General features: G+C 37.9%; 1 protein-coding gene across 1 annotated transcript in view; it reads right to left on the bottom strand.

Moving 5' to 3' along the window:
- The window catches only part of PRLR (prolactin receptor), a 98789-nt gene extending 83309 nt beyond the window's left edge, over nt 1-15480 (bottom strand). Inside the window, exon 1 of the mRNA XM_053931593.1 lies at nt 15407-15480. The gene's annotated coding sequence lies outside the window, so the exon portion shown is untranslated. The remainder of the gene's footprint in view (nt 1-15406) is intronic.
- Between the last annotated feature and the right edge of the window lie 1064 nt (nt 15481-16544).

Below are 16544 nucleotides of genomic sequence, written 5' to 3'. Positions count from 1 at the left end.
ATGTCTTTTAACAGATGCTGCAGTCTATCAGCATGCTGCTACTACATACACACAGAAAAACAAATTAGGCAACATTTAAGTCATACTTAATAAAACCTTGTTTATTAATTGATCACTGGGGTGATTGTGACCTGTCTCCTATTGTGACCATTTCCTTTCTTTCAAATCTGCATTTTTTGGCTATTTTACCTTTTTTTTAGTCCTGTGGTTCTAAGCAGGCATAACAACAATTAACAGAAAGATTGTGTCTTTTTTGTATTCAGCCAGGATTGTATTTTCAGAAAGTGCTATGAACTCCACATCAACATATGGATAAGGGAATACATGGGGCATAATCCCCATCATGGTATTACAAGTATATGTTAGAACATTGAGATGCAGACGAGAGTTGCCTCACCTCCCCTTATATAAACTTCTGTTTTCATAATCCGAGCCCAACCATCTTCTCTTGAATGCACATGGTCTTTTAGAAAAACATTTTGGCATGTAAGTGTCCCTACAAACATGTTCCAATGAAGTTAATTTTTTTCCTTCTGGCCTTCAACTTTAGTAAGCAATATTAAGTATATTTTCTAGAATAGGAGAAAGCTGCAGGACAGCCCCAAGGTGACCTGGTTGTTTTGAAGGTAGAAGAGGAGGGCCTCTTGGTCAGATTCACAGGTCTGGTCTGTTGTTTGGATGACCTGGGGCTGGGTGGTAGCCTCCTGGACAGCTTCACAGGCTCACCCCTTGGCCCAATGCACATTCCGATCTTGTCATGTCACCCCACTCCCTCTGGCATACTCCTACACCATTTAACTATACTTTTATTTTGCTTTCTTTCTACTAATATTAAATTTTCACTTAATTTCATTAATTCTTACTAAACATTTTCATAGACACTTTTTATAAATAAAATCTTTGAATAGTATAAAGAAGTACAACTGTGTATGAACATACATTTATACACTTCATACACTTTCACCTGTGTCTTTGTAAAGACACAAAAATGCACATAGGTGTGTGTATCTGTGAGGGCCTTTGACATACTTCTGTGGCAAAGAAAAAGACAAGGTTTTCAGCAAGTTGAGGGAGTTCAGACATCCCATGGGGTATGGCCACAATCATGACAAAATGGTGTCTCCCGTGGACAAAGGGAAGACTTCCAAGGCCTCATGGATCTGATACAATTCTACGCTAAAGGGGTTGTGTGGCTGGAACGGTGGGAAGGGCTTCTGGAGACAGCGGTCATGAGACTTTTGAGGGTCAGGTCTTCCAGCAGGAATGTGAAGAATGGAACCTGCACCAACTGGCACCAAAGTTGTTCTTTAATTGAGGCAAATGACATCTCCCTTGGTTGTAGCCTGATCTCTTCCTCTCCTCATTTATGTAAATCACAACAGAAATCTACATTGCTGCCACTCAAACAAGGAAATGAAGAGAGGTGCTAGACATAAAATAACTAGGAAACAGTATATAATAATATACTGTTATATAATATAGTATTATATATGTGATGAATGAATATGATTCGTGCTAACAATTGTAACTATATCAATATTTTAGAAATATTTGTTAAAAAGTAATAGAGGAAAGGGATATATAATTAGTGTCATGAAATAGGTGTTCTCAGATGTTCATGAGAGAATAAGATACAGGATGTATTTTGAGATAAGTAAAATCCCAACACAGAACAGGCCTCAGGATAATTAAAGAATCGGCCTTGAAATGGACAAAATTGGGATGATTCTAGGTGTCTATGAAATAATAAGGCTTATTTTTGGAATATAATGCTGGCTTCTATAACACAAGACTTGGGGCACATGTGCAACCTGTGGGGTTGTTCAAAGGACAGTGATGATGATGAGAAGCCTTTGTCGGAAGTGACCACCGAAAAGCTGAGAAGACCCCTTAGCAGCAAGTGGAGCATGTGCTATGCTGTATAGGGACATAGATTTCAAGAATTGAAAAGAGGAGGAGATTTATGGAAAATATTGATGAATATGTATTAGCATACAGTATAAAAGTTGTGTTTGGATTCCTTTGTTTCTTGTATGGGAGGCAGTGTAAGAAAAACCCTCCCCGTACCCTGATCGATTGGTTTTGCTTATACTTTATCCAAACCACTGTCAGACTTCTTTTTGTATCTGCTTGATTATATTTTATTGTATTATTTTATATTAAATTAAATTAAAATTAAAATTGCTGCTAAACCTTAATTTTGTGGTTTATTAAGTTAGACATATAAGACCTCATTCATAACAATTTGGTGCCAAAACCTGGGAACTCCAGCCCTGTGGAAGGATGGTTAGCTTTGGGAAGGAGGTCTGTACCAGTTTTTAGTTGGTCCTAAGGCTAGACCCGACTTCCTTGGAGAAGGAATTCCAATTATGATAAAGCATAAGCAATAGAAAGCATGCATAAAGGCTCCCTTAAGAATGCTGGCTAAAGTTGAGAGTACCCATAAAACTTTGTGCATTAAGATCCCCATGAGAAAGGAGACTCTGAGTATCACGAGGTAGGGTGAAGGCAGGTGTGTGTTTGCATTTGTGTTTGTGTAGGCATGCTTATGACATGATCTTACAGTCCGAGTGCTGTGGTAGTCGCAGTCCTACAAGGGACTTGGCCAGTTAAGGAGCGATGTTTTTATGTTTGTGTGAATGTTTGAGAAGGGACCTAGTCATGAAGTGTGTGCGGTCCTCTGAGGGTCGTGATTCCTCAGTCCTGCAAGGGGCTCGGCTGGCTAAGGAGGGAAGTGATTGTTTTCTGTTAAGTGTTTTGACTAGACATTGTAATTCCTGTGAGGGGGTGAGTGGATGTGCCGACCCAGCTGTGCCATGCATATCCAAAGGGTGAGTGAGTGTGGTTTAATTTTAGCAAAAGTAATAAAAAAGGCTTGCTAAGTGAGAAAGGAGGATTGCGAAGGCTGAAGCAAGAAAGAGTGAGAGGTGGGAGCATATTAGGATAAGTGGAATTAGGTGGGAGCAAGTGGCTGACAAGAGACGAGGAAGTATTAGAGGGGATTAAACCACGATTGAAAAGAGTGAGTGAGGATTTCCCAGGTACCAGGAACTCCTAGTTATTTACCTGCCAAAAAAAAAAAAAAAAACAACCTAGGGCAAGATCGAGAGGCAGCTTGCATCTAAGAGCGAGTGCTCAGCAGGGAGGCTTGCAGAGTTAGTCAGAAACAAGGAGGTTTCTGAATGAGGTGGCAGCAATTCTCTGGGACAGTCCCCTGGGGACGGTATTGAAGTTTTAATTGTTGGAACATTTTTTTAAGAGGTTTGCATTAGCTTTTAGAAATTAACCCCAATACTAGATCTTGGGGAGACATAATGGACATATTAGATGACTTGGAAAATTTAGAGCAAGAGCTACAAAAAGTTGTAGAAAAAGTGCAGGAACTGTTCATGTGCAAAGATTGTATGTTTGTGAGGGTCAAGCATAGAGGAAGGGAAAGGAGTAGAGAGAGAGGAGTTTTTAAAACAATGAAAAAAACACAGAAGGGTATTAACAACGAAGGATCCACAAAAGCATTGAGACATCAGGGTAATCTAAATTCTCCCCCTAATGACTCGAGACCCACCTGTTTCTATTGCCACAAGAAGGGACACCTGTGAAAATTTTTCAGGAAAAGGAAGCAGGATAAAAAAGAGGTTTCAGGAGATGTAGGGGTGTCAGGGGCTCTATTTAATGAGGACTGAAACACTGATAAAATTAAGAATTGATAAAATTAAGAAAAAAGATAAAATTAAGAATTGGTCCTCACAATAAAGAAATAATATTTTTAGTAGATACAGGAGCCTCTAGGACCACCATAAGAAAGTTACCCCAAGGATGCAAATTAAGTCGGGAATGCATCTCAGTAATTGGAGCTGGGGGAGAACCATTCCAAGTCCCTGTGATTAAAAATGTACAAGTTGAATCAGATGACAAATTTGGGGTAAATGACTTATTGTTATTACCAGAGGCCGGAAATAATTTGTTAAGAAGGGATTTAATAATACCCCTAGGAATTAGGATAACCCCCCCATGAAAGAAAATTTATGGTCTGGAGATTAGTGACATCATATGGGATTCTGGTGAAATAGGAGTGTTAAATATTCAGTCCATTAGCATTGAAATACAGAATAACTTCCCCTGAATTAGAGCTGAGAATAACAAATATACAAAGCCCCATTCAGTTTCTCTACAGAGTCCCAGGGGAAGAATTAATACATGACTACACAGAGGTCATAGAGCTACACAAAAATATGTCCAGATTTAAGAGAACAGGAGTTGCAAACAGGAGAAAATTATTTATAGAAGAATCATCTAGAGTGGTAGATGGGAAAACAAAATCTGGGAATGCTATCATTAGTGGAGAAAAACTAGTAGGAAAGGAATCTGGTCCCCTTAGCCCATCCTAGGCTTGCATTATTTTGTGTGTTGCTATTAAAGGATTGGGAAGGGACTTGAAATATGCTTTTGGAGTAGTACACACTCTTAGAAAAGTTTAGAAAGAAAGGGGACTTATAAAAACTTAAAGAGAAATATTAATACACCAGGGATTGGTTATTTTTGCTATGCTTATTGTGATTCCCTTGGCAACTGGCCAAAACCATAAAACTGCATGGGACAAAGTTCAAGAAATAGGAAGGGAGCAAGCAATGCAGGAACACGCAATGCAGAAACAAGTGATGATAAAACAAGCAGTGTCAGAGTAAACAATGAGAAAACAAACTATGCAAAACCAAAGTTCAAATAACTGTGATCCCTGTGAAAAATACAATCACCCTATATGGATTAGAGACAAGATAAAACCTGTGTTAGTGGCACATCCATATGTTAGTGCTGCCTGTTATGATTGCAGCAGCTTCATAGATGTTGTGTGTTAAAAATAGAAAAATGTACTGGGTAAGGAAAAATTTAGGATTCAATAAACGAGCTCCTTATCCTTACGGTGATCAAATTTGTCCTCAATATGATTTTTTTTGTTTGTTTCAAGAAAGATGAAAATAGAAACGATCCAAGTATAATTTTAAGAGGTATAATATTAAAGGAGAAAATAGATGAAAAACAAAAAGAAACAAAAAAGGATATAAAAAAGATCTCAGGGAAAGAATTAGAGGAACTGAATGAGTAGTACAAACAGTTAAAACAGTAGTAAAATATGGAGCTATCTTGATAACCTCCCTTGACTGGCTAACGATGAAGCAAAAAGCTGCCTTGAGGGAGAACAGCAATGACTGTTTATGACTTTATCAAAAGCAGAAACACAGAATAAAACACCCTACTTTTCCTTAGCAGAGTTAGCAGCCATACAGAATTTAGGGGAAACTCTGAAAGGGACGGGCAATAGATTCTCCCTAATGGTAGGACTAAAACCCTTAACCAGACAGACATTGACAGACTCACTGAGGAACAAGAGCACTTTGTGATCATTTTTTAAAATTTTGTAAGTATATAAGAATATTTGAAATCAGAAAATAAATTACTATCACTGAGGAACAAGAGCACTTTGTGATCATTTTTTAAAATTTTGTAAGTATATAAGAATATTTGAAATCAGAAAATAAATTACTATGGGGTGTCTCACAGGCTAAAAAGTGAACAAAAAGATGTTGAGAAGTCATCCCTCTGGGGGCCACCATATAGTATACAGGCCATTTAAAAGGATCCAGAGGAATTTTACTGAATTACCCAGAGTGGGCAGGTGGAAATATCTATTGACTCAGTGGGTAGAAGCATTCCCTGTGGCTCGGGCTACAGCTCAAACAGTAGCCAAAATTTTGTTGAAGCACATTATTCCAAGATTTGGATTGCAATTTGAAATGATAAAACAAAATAATTTGGGGTAAAAGTTTTTATACTAATAAATGTGTTTTATGTAGTTTGGCCAAACTAAGTGTGTGAGTGTTTAATATGTGTTATTTGTTTTGTTTGTCAAAGTAATTGTGTTATAACAAAGGGAAAATATGCAATGTGTACCAAAGGCTAGCTAAAAAGTATAGTTTATGTCTACCAGAAATTTTTATACAAGCTACTAATTGTAAGCATTGAATGTAACTATTGCAAGGAGAGGTGGTATTAACATTGTCACAGGGGATATCCACCATCAGAGTTGTGTCCAGTGTATAAACACACTGATAAATCATACAGTAGTGAGCTCAATTGGAACATACAAACTACAGATGAAAAACATACCCTTGCAAGATAACAAACCACCAATTCCTGTACCACAACTTGTTAATTTTGTAAATTAAATTTTAACCTTTGCTCAAACACCAGCTTGCCATCAATTTTAGAATCACTGGGGCGAATAACCCCGCTGTGTTCAGAAGCCGAACAACGTTGTGAAGAAGGAATTCACCATCTCTTGAGACACTAGGATCAGACACTAACACTAGCAACAGAGGTCCAGAAAGAAATAGACCACTGGACATGTGTTGGGCACAGCCTAGGTTGTCATCCGTGGATTTGTATTGTCTGTACAGTTTAACTTGTAGTAGAAAGTAACCAAAATAGAAGAAGGGGAAAACCAACTGCTTTGTTTAACCTGCTTAAAATGCTTATGTGACCAGCTTACAATAGCATGCTTTTTTAGTGATTTTATAGGGACACCTTTAAGTAATAGAGATAGAACCTTTAATTCAGCTGTTCAATTAACAGAAGACAAACCACTGAGTTTTAGTTGTAATAGCCTATGAACAGGTAAGAGAGCAAGTGTGACATTCTACAGTAGATAATGGTGTTATCACCGACAGCTGTTGTGGGGAGGAAATATATGTGCCACACCACAGATTCGTTCCTGGTGCAGATTAACATCACAAATGTATTTATTAGTGGCAAAGATGATTTAGTAATTATCCCCGATGTCAGAGTAGAAAGCAACCAATAAGTTAGATTTTATAACAAAATTTTTTGTATTGCTTAACTAAATTGTTTTAATATTTGTCTTATAGAAAAGAGTACTAAAACATTACCTGTAGTTAGCACATCTCCAAAGCTCCTTTTACTTAATAAGAATTGTCAATTAACCCAGGGAAATGGATAGGACAGTGCCTCGAGACTGTAAGTATCCTGTGCCATTATCATTGTACCCAGGTGGGCTACACAGAAATAGTATCCTGTGCTATAATCATTGCATCCAAGGGGTAAGAGCAGAGATTAGCTCAAAAGAAATAGTATCAGCAATGAGGTTCCAGAACATAGACTCTGCTACCGAGAAGACTACTATCTCAGCCTTTGGCTGCAATGCAAGTGGCCTTGAGAGACGTAGAGAGTCAAAACTCCTGAGATACCTGCTCCTAACATGTATCATGATACCCTTTACATCTAGCAACCCCTGTAATAAATGCTACCAACTCATATGGGATGGCCACAATCTGATAACTATTTTCTCAGTACATCACTCTGTTGACACTGAATGTTATAACTATACAAGTTTAGATATTTGCCATAGAAATGGCTGAGCCTATTGGATGTGAGTTAATCTAGGATTAGGCAAATGGACACCTTTTAGCCCAGACTGCCCCACAGAAGGAGAATTCCTTTGTTTCCTGAAAAGAGGAGAGTGGGGAGACTCAGAACAAAACCAGCAGGGCAAGAATAAAGGAAAAAAATCCAAGAGTGTTAAATAATCAATTAAAGCAGCAAGATAGCGACTGGGGTTTGCCAACCTCAGGTAGAAATCTTTTTGTAGACTTAATGCAAAAAATCACAACCAAGTTAGGTTTATCAAGATAATAAATTTGTGGGGGAACTAAAATAGTTGAAAGATAGCCATGGAGGGTGAAGGACTAGCTCCAGAACACTTTTTAAAAGGGAATTACACCCAAATTTCTGAGAAAATAAAGTAATTAGAGCAGTTTGTATAACTTGAGAAGGAAAGAACTATACCAAAGAAGTGGGGCATATCCACTGCAAATCTACCTTAACTGTAAATTCAGATAATAGAACTAAGACCTGGTGGCCAAATAAAATTGATGGGTATTGGAGAATAACAAAGAGAAATTATTACAAGTGAGTCAATCAAATTAATCTATGCTGGTATAATAGTTCTAACCCTTACCATTCTATAGAAAATAGAAAATAATAGCTAACCCTTACCATTCTATAGAAAATGTAGAACCCTATTCAAATCAACCAGATAATATAACTAGAATGTAGAAGGCCCCTGATGGGATATACTGGATTTGTGAACAGCGAGTGTATAGTAAGTTACCCCAGAGGTGGAAGGGAACCTGTACTTCAGGAGTTATCCAACCCTCCTTCTTCACCCTGCTGTGGTCCAAGGGAAATCTGCTAGAGAATGCTCCACTTGATAAAGCCATGAACAATAACAAGACAAACCTAAACCTTTTGATAAGGAGCAGCTATAAACAGCAGGAGGCAGCTGAAAATGAATGGCCCACAGAAAGGATCACAGACTTCTATGATCCGACTACTTGGGATCAAAACAGAACATGAGAATGTAGAACACCGCACTATCTTTTAAATCGACTGATAAAACTGCAAGTGGGAGTTGAAATAATTTTAAATAAATCAGCAACCCAACAAAACATACACATGCTAGCACCAATATATCAAAATAGATTAGTTTTAGACTATCTAAAAGCAGACAAAATAAGAGTGTGTGAAAAACATGATGTGTCAAAATGCTGTCTCAAAATAGATTACAATGGAAAAGTGTTAATCAAAAGTACCAAGAACTTCTTTAGAGAAGTCTAGTAGTTTATACTAGCCAGACTCATTAATGGAATTGTTGCCTATACCATATTTTATCTCCTGTGTTACATAAATAAAAATACTATGTATCAAAATTTATCAAAAAGAGAAACAAAGAAATGTGAAAGACTGGATTTTGGGGGATGTGGAAGATACCAAGATTCAGTCTTTTAATAAAAATCACAAATCAATATGATCAAAAGAGAAAATGGGGAAAATTGTGATAAATGAATATGATTCATTTGTAACTATTGCATACAATTGCAACTATACCGATATTTTAGAAAATATTTGTTAAAAAGTAATAGAGGAAAAGGATATATAATTAGTGTCATGAAATAGGTATTCTCAGATGTTCATGAGAGAATAAGATACAGGATGTATTTTGAGATAAGTAAAATCCCAACACAGAACAGGCCTCAGGATAATTAAAGAATCGGCCTTGAAATGGACAAAATTGGGATGATTCTAGGTGTCTATGAAATAATAAGGCTTATTTTTGGAATATAATGCTGGCTTCTATAACACAAGACTTGGAGCACATGTGCAACCTGTGGGGTTGTTCAAAGGACAGTGATGATGATGAGAAAACTTCATCGGAAGTGACTACCAAAAAGCCGAGAAGACCCCTTAGCAGCAAGTGGAGCATGTGCTATGCTGTATAGGGACATAGATTTCAAGAATTGAAAAGAGGAGGAGATTTATGGAAAATATTGATGAATATGTATTAGCATACAGTATAAAAGTTGTGTTTGGATTCCTTTGTTTCTTGCATGGAAGGCAGGGTGTCATGGTTTGACACAGAAGTGCATTTTTTAGGAAGTTGGTAGTCAAATCAGTAGTCAGGTTTAGATATTGGTATTAAGACTGACCACTGAAGGCATGGACACGCCTCTGGGAACTCAGGGGGTTAAAAGCAAGAACTCGCAGGGTGAGTCTCTCTTTGGTTCTGGTCAGAGGGCAGTGCGGACCTTCCCTGCCCGGCCACAGGCTGGGTGGGGGAGGGGAAGCCATGCGGCCTGGGAGAGGTAGGCCGGAGCCCCAGAGGGTGAAGGGGGCGGGGGGTGGAGGGAAGGGAACCAGGCTGCCCCATCCTCCCCCCCCGCCCGCCCCCCGAACAGGACCGAAGGGTGGAGGAACACTGAGATGTCCCAGGCAGCCCCCCCGGAGAGGAAGAGACAGAGAGCCTGGAGGCACCTGGAAATCGCTGCTGGGGGAGACAAGTGCCAGCTGTGGGAGTGTGGGAGTTCGGCAGCCTGCTGTGAGATCTCAGCCGGCCTGGTCCTGGGAGCCTGAGACTTTTAACCCTTTCCTGGGAAAGGAAAGCTCTACAAAACACTATTCTTCTTCGATGCAAAAGAGAAAAGAGACAGTCTAAGACTGAGATATCAGAAGAAGATGAGAAAAAGAATTATATGTAAGAGGAGATGATGGAGTAACTTTTGACTAGACTTTTCTTGTATAGCCATAAACTGAACCAATCTCTCTTGCAACAGAGACTGCATTTTTAGGAAAATGCAATGGTTGGAGCCAAGAAAGTGCAGAAGTGGCAGTGACCTGCTTCAGCAGATGCAAGTGCAGGAGTGGAGAAGAAGATCTCTGTTCTTGAGACCCTCGGCCCCAGGGGAGGGAAAAATGGGGGGGACTGTTGTCCCAAAACGAGAAACTGAACTGTTGTTCTTTTAGTTCTTAACAAAGCATCCTTAAAGGAGCCCTATAGGCAGTCTGTCCATGCACAGTAGTGAAAACACTGTGACCTGGGAAAGAGAGTGTCACACTAGCAGATTTCCTCTGGGCGGTTGCCATGTGTAACATAAAAACACAGGAAGTAGCAACTGTGTTTCCTGGGAGGTCTATGGCACAGGAGAGGCTCCTCTCTCCTTTAATAAACTGAGTATTGATTAACTGAAAGGTAGGAACCTGATTAAAAGTCCGAGTTATGTCTCATTGTAGTTTTGTTAGAATGGGGGGGGGGGAAGAGGAATGTTTTAGAAGGTTTTCATCCTAGATTAAGTGTGTGTGTTTTTTATAGTAGTAGTAGTAGTTTAATAAAGTTTTTTTTCCCTTTGTTATTAAGCTTAAGCCTACTCTGCTCTATTCCTGATCACATCTCACAGCATTTTAAGACGGTGCATTTTTCATAGGGGCGCTGGCATTGCGCCACCATCAAACCATAACACAGGGTAAGAAAAACCCTCCCTGTACCCCGATCGATCGGTTTTGCTTATGCTTTTTCCGAAACACTGCCAGATTTCTTTTTTTATCTGCTTGATTATATTTGATTGTATCATTTTATATAAAATTGCTGCTCAATTAAAATTGTTGCTAAATCTTAATTTTGTGGTTTATTAAATTAGACATGTAAGACCTCATTCATAACACATATATATAGGGAGTGAACTTACTTATAAATAGTTACTTATATTTTAACATACAACGTAATAATTACAGAGAGTTTGGGATCATTTGGCATTACTTAGGTTAAGCAGATATATGATGATTAGAATACAGAGATGACACAGGGCACATGAGGCAGGGCTTTTTCTGAAGAGAAGATTAGAAGACACAGCTTGAGTGACAAATAGAAAGGAAACTATTTTTGATCTTTCTTATATTAGGACAAAATAGTATGATCATACCCAATTACATTATCTAGACAAAAAAAAAAAATATCCTTTATATTGTTACTTAAAACAAAGGGCCACATGAGGATTCTAACTTCAGATGCCCAGACTTTATCACTGAACCCATTTAATTAAACAAGATAGTTTAGTTAACAATTCTATTTAAATAAATATATAATTTATATATTAATATTTTAAAGACTTATCATTATTTTTAACTTAAAATACATACATTCTATTTTTTCCATTTTTATTCTATATTCACAAAACCATGATCCACCTACCTTTCATAAGGTAGGTAGAATTTACCCTATAATCACTGTAGTGAGTTGCTATTTCTTTTCTCTTTGTATCACGATTAAGGAACCTTTTTGAAGAAAAGCCTACTCTTTTTGCATTGGCTTTGTTGTACTCTCATGATTTACCAGCTAATGTTTAGGGGTGAAGAAAGAGCAACTGCAGCAATGCAATTTTTGGATGAGGCTGAGAGCAGATGTAGATTTGGCTACAAGTTTTCTTTGCTTTTCCAAAGACCATCTCCTTTTTCATCCAAGAAAGAAGGGTCACACTACACAGCAGCATCCAAAATGTGCTATTCATCAAACAGATGATCTGTTGTGAATTCTAAACCCTCCATTTTTTATATCATGACTGCCCCTGATTGTTCTTGCTCCAGTTAGAGGTCTGAAAGTTTTCAGAAATTATTGGTGCCAAGTTTATTGACTCTTTTTGTGGACCAGTACATACCTGCTCACAGGGAATGTTATGTATCACATGCTCACCAGAAGTGGAAATGTGACAATTTAAAAGCACTGTTAATATGGAATGACTTTGCCCTGAGGGAACAATGAATTTGGAAAGAGAATTGCCATGCCAAAAAGCTTGGGTTACCTCAGGTTGTAAGGGGTTTGAAATTCAGGAGATAGAAAATTTAAGACAAGGAAGACAAATCATATCAGATGTAACAAATATGCTGAACGATATATTTTCAGAGATCATTATCTGTAAATCTAGAGGGATCATAATGATAATCTAATCTAGTATATACAATGGCAATAGGACTTAACCTAAGTGAAATCCTGAACAGCAGAGATATTTTAACGTTTATTTTGAACGCTCATTCTTTCTCATTTTTAATTCACTAATTTAGAGTGCAGCAGGAAAAGAGAACAATTTTGCCTGCTTGGTCATATGCTGCTGCTAGGTGTGGGGTACATGCAGTACAGGAGGGGTCAGGCAGAGCCACAGCTGTACTTGGCAGGTACAAGCTGCAAGCGGGGAAATTACCAGTGGCTCTACTGGAAGTTTAAAAGTTTTAGGGCTAAAAAGTGATTGTAAATATAGTCTGATGGATATGAAAGTCTTTTAACAAATAAGTTTAAATTGAAGTTCATGTTAAATAGAGCCATTATCAACCTGTACCTATGATAGATAAAGCAAGGTCTCAGAGCAAGGTCATCACCTCTTCAATGAGACCAGGCAATATAAAAGATAAGAAGGTCAACAGAAACCTTCCTTCTCTCATTATTTTGTTTGTAAAAAAACTGTGCACCCTCGACTTCATAATGTTTAATTAAATTAATCTACAATGATAACTTAGGGTGAGAGTGAGGATTGCAGAATAGGTACAGCTGACCAATTAATAAATTATATTAAAATAACGTGGGCTACATCTTCAAAAAAATGAAAATCAACTTCAAGGTTGATCAACTAAGTTTAGCCTAACTGCCCATGCACCCTAAGTACAGACTCACAGAAGACTGACAGAAGATTTTTAATTCAGAGGTAGGCTAAGGAGAAATCTGATAGCAATCACAGATAAACAAGAGCAGAGACCAAACAAGGCATCCCTCTATAACTGTAGGAGAACAGTCTGTAAAAGTTCATTGAGAAAGTCTTTGTAAGCGAAGTTGTTAGAGCATTAGATTAGTCCTATTTATGAGTACAGCCAAAAACTGAGGGTATAGTCTGAGCTGCCCTTTGATCTTACCTTGTGAAGCAAACTCTCTGAAAGGCAGCTGTACTGAAGAAATAAGTGGGAAACAAAAGTGGTGCTGAAGCCACAGAAAACTAAGGTTTTCTGGGAGGAATAGAAAACTTTGAAAGCAGGGATTACATAGCAAGAGTTTGTGACAAAACTCTAAAAAATCCTGCCAGAAGAATAAAAAGTCTATTGATATGTACAGGTGAGTATGTAAATATATAGAAAATAGAGAGTTTGTAAATTTGAGTGTCTTGAAATACCAGAATATTAGTTTAAAACACAACAAATGGAAGCCAAGTAGGGACAAAAGCATTTCTAGTGTTCTTTGAGTCTGTAATTAACCTGTGTCTGATTCTGGAGAAGAACGACACCTGGGAGGATAGAGGTTTCAACTCAAATAGTGATACAGCTGAATGAAGTGGCTGAACTCCATTTGCTTCACTGCCATAAGGATTGTGTGGAAGTCAAACTTCCACAATCTCTAAATGAAGGCCAGATCTTTCAAAAGCCCTATTTGTCCCCTGTTTCTGATAACTGAACTTTACTTGCTATGGGTGGCAATTGCAGATGGAGCCATAAACATGACACATTAAAAAGATGTGTTTTGCTGAGCAACAAAAAATTATGATAATACAATGTAAATAGCTGAAAGATTTTAATGCCCTTCTGAAAAATAAAGATGAAAATTCTGAGACTGACTTATCCTACTCAACTCAGTGAAAAACTCACTGGAAAACCTGCCCTTTCAAAGCATCACACCTTTGACACAAAAATTTAGTCTGGCAGGTTTCCAGATTGATTTTAACAACAACAAAATACTGGGATTACCTATCAGTCTTTTTGCTCCTTGCTGGCTTTATGCTAACTGCATTTCTCCAGGTTTTGTTTCCTTCCACAGTCTGTGTGCTCCAAGCCATTGTGGGGATTTACACACAGGGCTTTAACTAGGCTGCACTTTGTCACAAGAGACTGATGAGCGTTCACGCTGCAGACTTGCTGTGGATGGTTGGAGCTGCGAAACATGCATGTGATAAATGGCTGCTTTCCCTACGCGGGCGTGCAAGCATTACTTGCCTGGGCAATCTGTCTGCCTGCCTTAGGAGAGTGCCTAGTGCAGCTCGACAATAGTAAGCCAAATCTCAAAAGAAAAGACTGATAGCTGCAGCAGAGCATTTCTGCAGCTGAAATCTTACGCTGGTAACACAGACACAGAATCCACACAACTGTCTGGCAGGCTGCTGCGCTCTCTAGAGGGAACTCATAGCAAGGGAAACGGTATTCATTCCCAGAGTATTAATGCATTCCCAGGTGACTGTTGGAATAGTGAAAATGTTACAGATGTTGACGGTACAGTGTTTCAATAAAATACAGGGAAAACTGGCTAAAGAAATGCTCTTTGGATCAAAGCACATAATTTCCTTTACTACTTGCCAGTTCATTTACCAGCCTTTCTCTCCATTCTCTCTGAGACCCATTTCTCTTCAGCCTTTCACTGCCAGTCTATGCCAATACCAACACATTAAGAAGATAATAACACAAAACAGAATATGATAACTAATGAATGTATATGCAGACACAAAGGAGTGTAACACAGAAGAATAAAATAATTACTAGGGAACATCAGATGGTGGAAGATATGATGGCAGTTACAGGAGTTCCAGGAGGATGTTTTCATTAATGAATAACAAAAATAAGGTATATTTAGGAAACATAAAATATGAGTCAATATAATATATTGATATATTATGAAATATTATGAGATTAGTACTACCAAGTGGATTAAAAAGGCTTTGAAATAATAAACACAGTCCAACTGTCACTTAAAAAAAAAAAAAAGCATACAGAAGGAGTGGCATCTCTGTGTTCACAGCTTATCAGTATTTAAAAAGAGAGATCACTGACTTACAAATAAAAATCCTTTTTTTCCTTTCTTAGAATGTGAGCCATATGATATTTACCATACCATATTAAGCTGAACTGATTTCACCTATTTCTCTAAGTTTTAAATTTCTGCTAAGGCACCTACAGTCTACTCTGTCCTTCATAAAACATCAAACCCTTTACATGAAGGTAAACATACAGTAGGAACAGATTTAACTGCAGTACTTACTTTTGCCTGGTAATGAAATGTATGTTGACCCATGCCAGCTCATGAATGCTTCCTGAAAAAGGACTTGAAAATCCAGCATTTCAACGTGTTTCTCATATATTTAAAGAAGGAAAAAATCCAGAAAGAAAGAGGGAGAAAGACCCAAAAGAAAGATAAACAAAGAAAAAGCCGGTAAGCTTTAGAGCTCTGACTGCAAAATATTCAGCCTGGCAGCTCTGGGAGAAATACAACTCTGTGTACTTGTACATGCTCACCCCATTAGAGGAGGAGTCAGTTTTGCAACACTTATGTTCCTTGCTTCAGCCAAAACAGTGATTCTCTTCAGTGCAAGCAATGTCTGTAGTGTGATAGCTGTAGAGGTGAGAGGTGTACTCTGGAGTGTAGGAATGCAGCAGCAGAAAAAGAATAATTGGGAGCATCAGCTACATACTCTACAGGTTGTTGTGATTCCTTTTGAATGCTTATTGCCCATGATTTCTTTTTCTGAGGGAAACCTAATACCCCTTCAACATAAACTGCATCCATACCAAACCATCCAACTGGTTTTTGTGTACCGGTAGTTCACGTTTTATATTTTAGAATAGCAATTTTTTTTTTTTTTTGCAACAGAATGAAAGATGTTGGCTTTACATCAAAAAGCTGATTAAACAGAAGTAAAAAAGTAATTTTTTTAGTTTTGAGAGCTATTATGCAATAAAGCTGTGAATTTTACTAATATAACTATTCAGTAGTAATCTAGCTCTACTTAACTAAAAACATTTCTACATATTCTTATAAGTGCTTTCACTGAATCTAAAATGAACTGAATATAAAATGAAATGTGTGTATGTATAGTGAAGATTCCTTTAAAGAAGAAGACTGAGCAAGAAGTCTCTTTTTCATAGTGAAAAGGGATACAAAGTAGAACCTAATGCATATTTAACCAGTTATGTAGCAGGCAGTGCCCAGTTGTCTTATTTCTGCGTCTGCTTGACTCTGCTAAACACAAGCAGATCAAAACAAGGAAGAGGGAATGAGAAAGCTAAGATTTCTCTAGGGAGGAAACTTTCAAAATGAAGGTGAATGAAGAAGTACTACTATCACTATCTAAATTTCTGTAAGAGAAGGATATATTTTTAAGGTCTGCATGTAAAATTCT

Source organism: Vidua chalybeata, chromosome Z, assembly GCF_026979565.1.
Source record: "Vidua chalybeata isolate OUT-0048 chromosome Z, bVidCha1 merged haplotype, whole genome shotgun sequence".
Classification (NCBI taxonomy): domain Eukaryota; kingdom Metazoa; phylum Chordata; class Aves; order Passeriformes; family Viduidae; genus Vidua; species Vidua chalybeata.
The sequence above is the reverse complement of the archived record's forward strand: the minus strand, read 5'-3'. Positions and strand labels throughout refer to the sequence as shown.